Source organism: Grammomys surdaster, unplaced genomic scaffold (assembly GCF_004785775.1).
Source record: "Grammomys surdaster isolate TR1022 unplaced genomic scaffold, NIH_TR_1.0 126248, whole genome shotgun sequence".
Lineage (NCBI taxonomy): Eukaryota > Metazoa > Chordata > Mammalia > Rodentia > Muridae > Grammomys > Grammomys surdaster.
Window position 1 is genome coordinate 6,928,575 of NW_021621048.1, and position 6,000 is coordinate 6,934,574.

The 6,000-nt window shown below is 53.1% G+C and overlaps 1 protein-coding gene across 2 annotated transcripts in view; it reads right to left on the reverse strand.

Annotated features, from left to right (window-relative positions):
* The window catches only part of Pxylp1 (2-phosphoxylose phosphatase 1), a 64,884-nt gene extending 61,858 nt beyond the window's left edge, over positions 1–3,026 (reverse strand). The window contains exon 1 of one of the 2 annotated variants that reach the window (XM_028758955.1): positions 2,911–3,026. The gene's annotated coding sequence lies outside the window, so the exon portion shown is untranslated. Of the gene's footprint in view, positions 1–1,658; positions 1,779–2,910 lie in introns of those variants that run through there. The other variant, XM_028758956.1, reaches the window with a different exon arrangement.
* Between the last annotated feature and the right edge of the window lie 2,974 nt (positions 3,027–6,000).

The window sequence follows — 6,000 nt, forward strand, 5'->3', positions numbered from 1 at the left end:
ATGGTTAAGACTCCACTATTCTGTCTTCTTTCCCACCCTCTTCATACTGTAGCATTTCTCTTTCTCTCCCCCCACCCCTTCCTTTCTCACTCTCAAACTGCAGGCACTAATTAAACCCCTTCTAGAAAACAGATTTTTGCCAGCTGCAGGAATTCTGGGTAACAGCCAAACCTGAACAGAGACAGTCTGGTTGAGAAAGATAAGCTAATGACAACCAGGGCAGCACAGGCCCCCACAAACAAGTGGGACGCTGAATTCCAGCTGTCTCCAGATTCCCAAGCGAAGTGGACAAAGGCCCTACAGCAGCAGGGACTCTGGGTATGCTCTTCCTCCAATTGCCCTTTCACAGGACGAAGGGCCAGACTTTGCTTTCTATGCCTAGGGCAAAGCTACACCTGAAAGACCAAAGCAATTCCCCCCAACACTGGAGTCCCTCCCCCTAGCAGAACTGTAAAACACACTGCCGGAAAGGTACATGCAAGAGCACCCCTGGGCTGCCACAGTAACCAGGTCTGGAGTGGGCAGCACCCACCAGAGTGAGATCAGCACAGCCTGAAGTGGCAGGTGGGGCTCTGCAAGGGACCCAACTCCCTAGCAGCTTCCTCCATTACCAGGCAGAGGTGGAGGATGTCCCAGAAGCCAGGGCTACCAGGTGTGGTGATACAAATCTTTAATCCCAGCACTTGGGACCCTGGGGCAGGTGGATTTCTGAGTCTGAGGTCAGTCTAGTTTACACAGAGTTCCAGGCCAGCCAGAATGATGAATGAATGAATGAATGAATGAATGAATGAATGAATGAGAATAGTATGAAGGAGCTAGGGCCTTCAGGGTAAGTCTTGGTGGACTTTTCGCTTCTCAGTAGGTAGCCTTGGAGTCTCCCCAGAACGTCCATCACCCTCCCATTCCTATTTCTAGGATGAAGAGAACTATTTCCCTCTTTAGAAGTCTGGAGTCCCCAGTGAGGGACAGGTCCAGCTGTCAGAGCCTGACCTAGAAATTGAACTTTCTATCCTTTCTCTGCCCCTTCACACCCCGCCCTACCAGACAGTGAATCTGTCTCCAGCAAGAGAGACTTTAACATTTATATACATGTATATTCAAATCTGTTGAATTGAGAGATATTTCTGAAGCCCAGTGGAGGACATGGGTTGTGGGCTCAAGACTAATGCACGAAGATTTTTTTTTTAAATAAACACTGAGTACCAGGCAGGGACACCTGGCCAGGTCCTAAGGTCCACCCCAGTCCTGCAGGTATCCATTCCTAGCCAGAGGGAACGCCTGACAGCAGCCTATCACTGTGAGGACAAGAAGATTCATACAGAGAGCTGTGAACACTCAGAAGGGCCCTACTGAGCTCCACTGTATTCTTGCCTAATTACTTATCTATTTAATTGTAAAGGAACTAATCACTACTGGAGCCATCAAAGAAAAACCACAGATACAGATAGGGCAGTTCTACAGCCCAGAGTGCTGGGCTCCAGGTGGTCCACACTGCCACTGGAACCCATTTGCAGCTTCCCAAGGTATCTGTGAGGGCGGACTGGCCAGGAGCCAATCCTAAAAGAGAACTACCCTTTATATGTTCTTTCTCTGAATAGGCAATTAATTTAATCTAAGATTTAATGAAAGACCCCAGAAGGGAAGGGGTAAATACACACACTGGCTGTCACCATGCCATCTCCACTTCTCTCCGGGGACAAGGAGGCTTTCCAAGCCATCTGCTTTAAATCCTCTTCCCACAGATGTCACCACAGGGCACCAACACCTCTGAGGAGGGAGCTGGTGCCAAGCCCGACCGACAGTTCCAGAGGGTAGGCTGGGCTCAGCACTGTCTAATCCATAGTAGGGGTCCAACCTGGGGCCTGCCGAAAAGAGCAACAAATGTCCCTAAGCGGTGGGGCTTTGGGAGAGCCTGGGTCACTCATCCCACATTTCCCTATCGGCACCAGATCCGATCCAAATTCTTGACTGGTTTTACCTGTTGAATGTTTAGAAAGCATCCTTGCCTTTCCACAAAGACACTGGCCCACCCAAGAGGGGGTAGTTAACTTCCCCTGTGCTTCTCAGGGCCGTGGTGAGTGAGAGTGGTGATATGGCTCCATTCCCCCAGCATCGCTAATCCTTCCCCATCCACAGGTACTACTGAAAGCCAGTCGCAGCCGCAAAGAAAACCTGCTCCATATTTGTGTGTGGCAAAGCCGGCTTCTTCCTTAGAAATCGCAACCTACCCAAGTTCACCAAGCAAAAGCAGACAACGAAGTAACCACACGGTCCTAAGCAGAACATTGAGCAAGCATAACCTCCAAGCGTGGAGTGGCCCTCGGCTGGGCCCAGGGTTCTGGCGCAGCAGGCAGCAGGTAGCTGGGGAAGTACCAGCCCCACCCCCGGGGCAGGCCGTGAAGTTGCAGTCGCCTTTTACCTGGACATCGCTGCTTTGGGACAGCCAGGAGAAGGGGGGACCCCGGAGCTCAGATTCCCGCTGCGTCGCTCAGCAGGAGCGCGGGGGCAGAATGGGACCCCGCTGGGTGGCGGTGGGGACCGTAGGAGCAGAGCTGGGAGGGAGAGGCGAGCGGCAGGCAACCGGGAGGAGGTAGGCGTGGGAGGGCTTGAGGGAGAAAAGGGGGTGTGCGGGCAGGCTTCTAGGGTGCGGGGCTGAGAAAAGGGAGACAGATCGGAGGACGGGGACCCCCGACGCGGGGAGGGGTGTGGGCAGAGGTGGAAACTGGGGAACGCGTAGATAAGGGAAAGAGCTTGGCAGCAGGGCTCACACCCGCTGCTTGGAAGCCCGCCCCTGCATTCGGATCCTGGCATCGCGGACACCTCTCCGGGGTCGCCCACCGAGACCCTAAACACAAGCCCGCCCAGCGAGGAGCCTCACAACCGCTGGGGCCCGGCGCGCGCCTCACTCACCGCCTACGGTCCCGGCCTCCGTTGCTGTGCGTAGGGCTCTCCACCGGCAGCCAGCTCCTCCTGGCGGGAGTGCAGGCGGCGGTGGCGCGCGCAGGCCGCCGGACTCGGGGTTCCGCAGCGCCCCCTGCCGGGACCGCCGGGTCCCTGCCCAGCCCAACGCGCTCAGGATACCCTGGAGCTCCACCCCCAGGCGGCCGTGCGGGACCTGCAGGCTGCGGCGACCCGCACCCCGGGCCCTGGAAGGGGACACGGCCTCGGAGTGTCCAAACAGCCATCCGGACAGGCTCCGGTCGCGCCGTCCCGGTCGTGGAAAGCACGCGCACTCGGAGCGCACAGGGCCTGTGCTACGATGGACTTAGGACCCAGAAGGGTGCCATGGCCCCGGACACGGCACTAGACCTGTCCCAGCCTTGGCGTGGGTGCTTTGGGACTGCGTGCCCTGACCCCGCGCCGCGGATCTAGTCACCGACATGGGTCCCGCGGTGCCTCATGGACTCAAAACTGTCATAACCTAGCCACTGTGCCACCTCCACCCAAGCGCCTGTCCCGCGCTTCTCTTCCGGCGCGGGCCACATCCGGCCTGTGTCTACGCTAGACCTCGCAGTAGTTTTGTCCCTAAAGGCCTGCAGGCACCCTTGAGTGGTCCCGGCTGAGTCCCGGGGGCGTTTCTGCATAGCCCCAGATTTGGCCGCCGAAGACCCGCGCAGCACTCGTTCTGTAAGGCTGTATTGTTTTATTTGGTCTGGTGTTTGTGGGTCTTTTTTTTTTCAACTGCTGTAGAGAAAGATCTCACCAACTGCAATTGTGAGATTGCCTTTGTTGTCAGTTCCAGGACTAGGGACTACAGTGACACCCAGAACTGACCCTGAACAAAACAGGTGCAATTCGCCTGTAAGGTGCAGTTCCAAGGGAGACCATCACTTGGTTTTCCCTAACTCATTCGATAGTGACTAAATCAAAACACTTTATATTTTATCCATTTTTCTATCTACCTCTATTCCCCCCCCCCATCAGCTAGACTCTACTTCCCTGGTCGGAATTCCATTTACCTCCGTGGTCCAAGCCATCTGGAATGCCGTCTTTGTCCAAATGCCTTGATGGCCAGCTGGCACTTGCCTGAGGACACTAGCTACTAGCTAATTCTATCAGTCTCACCGTATTACCCAGACTCAACACCACCTTCAGCCTGTTTACGCCTTGACCACTATTGACAGCTGTCCTCAATACATGAGCATGAACTCTCACTCCCCCTTAAATTCCTACTTGGACTGACCCTCAAGGACCTCCACAGCCCAGGCATCCTACCCAATACAGACTCTTCCTTCCCTCCACAGACTTTGACAGTTCTGCTCTAATTCCAAGTTCCACTCCTTCACAATTCACACAGGCTGCAGATGACAGACAGCTCCATCCACACTAGCCCAAAGCAAAAAATAAAAATAAATCAGGAAAAAAAAAAAGCGCAGGCCATGTCAGCTTCAGGCCTGGAACTTGACCCCAGAGACTCAGGTTTGTTTTCTCTTAAGTCTACCACCCTATCAGGACCACAGGAGTCTCCAGAAGACCCAGGCTCACTACTCTGCCTCCAACACAAAACCAGCCTCTTTCTGCAAACTACCCAGGCCTGGTTTTGTTTTTCTGGATTGAGCCCTTGTCAGTTCTGTGTCACAACCTCTGTAACCCATAGGGGTCTGTTCCCTTTCTTGGCTACTTACTCACCCTTCACATGGGATATGTGGACAGTCCTAGATTCAATACAATCACAAGAGGATGAAAGGTGACTTGGGCACCATTTCTCTATAAAAATTTGCCTCTATCCCACTTGACTGGGGCATTCTTCTGGAAGAGCACACATTGGAAGTGGGAACAGGCCTCCTCGGCTTGAATCTTCCTCCGCAGAGCACTTAGGGTTTCCATCTTTGCACCATCCTGCAATCTAGGTTAAGATTTGATACCACAATTGTCTGAGCTTCAGTCCTGGCCATTTCCAGCCTCTTTCCTTCGTCCCCTATTCCCTAAAGACTGACATCCTTCCCACAGTGGAGAAAACATCCCACTTCCTTTCCTGAGGACCTTTAAGGGTGGAAGGGTTTCCAGGGAAGGGAAAAGGAGAGACTCTGCAGTGATGAAATAGGATGTGTGCCTAAGGCAGCTGGAGCCACTTGGCTAACAGCTGGGGAGGCAGTGCCAAAGAGTGTAGGTCCCAGATACCCTCAAGCAGGAAGGAGGGGGCAGATTTCTCTCATGCTGGGTGCCAACATAATACTGGTTATCCAAATACGTGTTCCAAATATCCCCTACTATCCTCCAAGTGAAATAAAAATTCTGTTTCTCTGGCCCTGGCAACCAAGAGAGTCCTGACTAGGACAAACCCCCACCCAGCACAGTGTCACATGCTCCTGCAAAACAGCACTTGTCACCTTCATTACTCATCTGCTAGAGCAGCAAACTGTGCCCCTGGATGACCATAAAACAGAGAACTAGCAAGATACCAGGGACTCTCACCCTTCCTCCTGAGCGGCTTCCTGCCTGCTCCTTTGTCCTTGCTACACTCACTACACTCAGATCGTTGATGCCTCCAAGAAAACACCCATCATTCACTGAAAGCTGAGTCTGCCTGCCCTCTAAAAACACTGGGCGTGTCATGAATATTCTGCTGGGCAGCACACTTTGCCACTTTGCCCCAGCATCCCTAGTTGGATTGGAGCAGCCATCAGCGGATGAACACCTTCAAGGCAATCTTGCCTCTGAAGCAAAACGCCTGCAAATATTTGCACAGCCTCCTTTGTCTGTGGACTTATAAAACCTGCTCTCTGTCCCCTCCCTTCTTACAGGGGCACTGCCACAGGGTGCCTAGGCTAAGTTAACAAAAGGCCATGCCAATGGGTCGTCCTAGGGAGAAGAACAGGTTGCTTTATTTGAGCCAGTTTCTACATTGCAAAGACCTGGAGTGCCCACAGTTCTGCCTTACAGCCAAATCTATTAATTCCACAAAATATTTCTGTGCTGCCCACCAAAATGTTCAGATGGGCAATATTATTTCAAAATTCTCTTCACTGTGGGTTTGGTTTCTTTGGTTATAACTAGAAT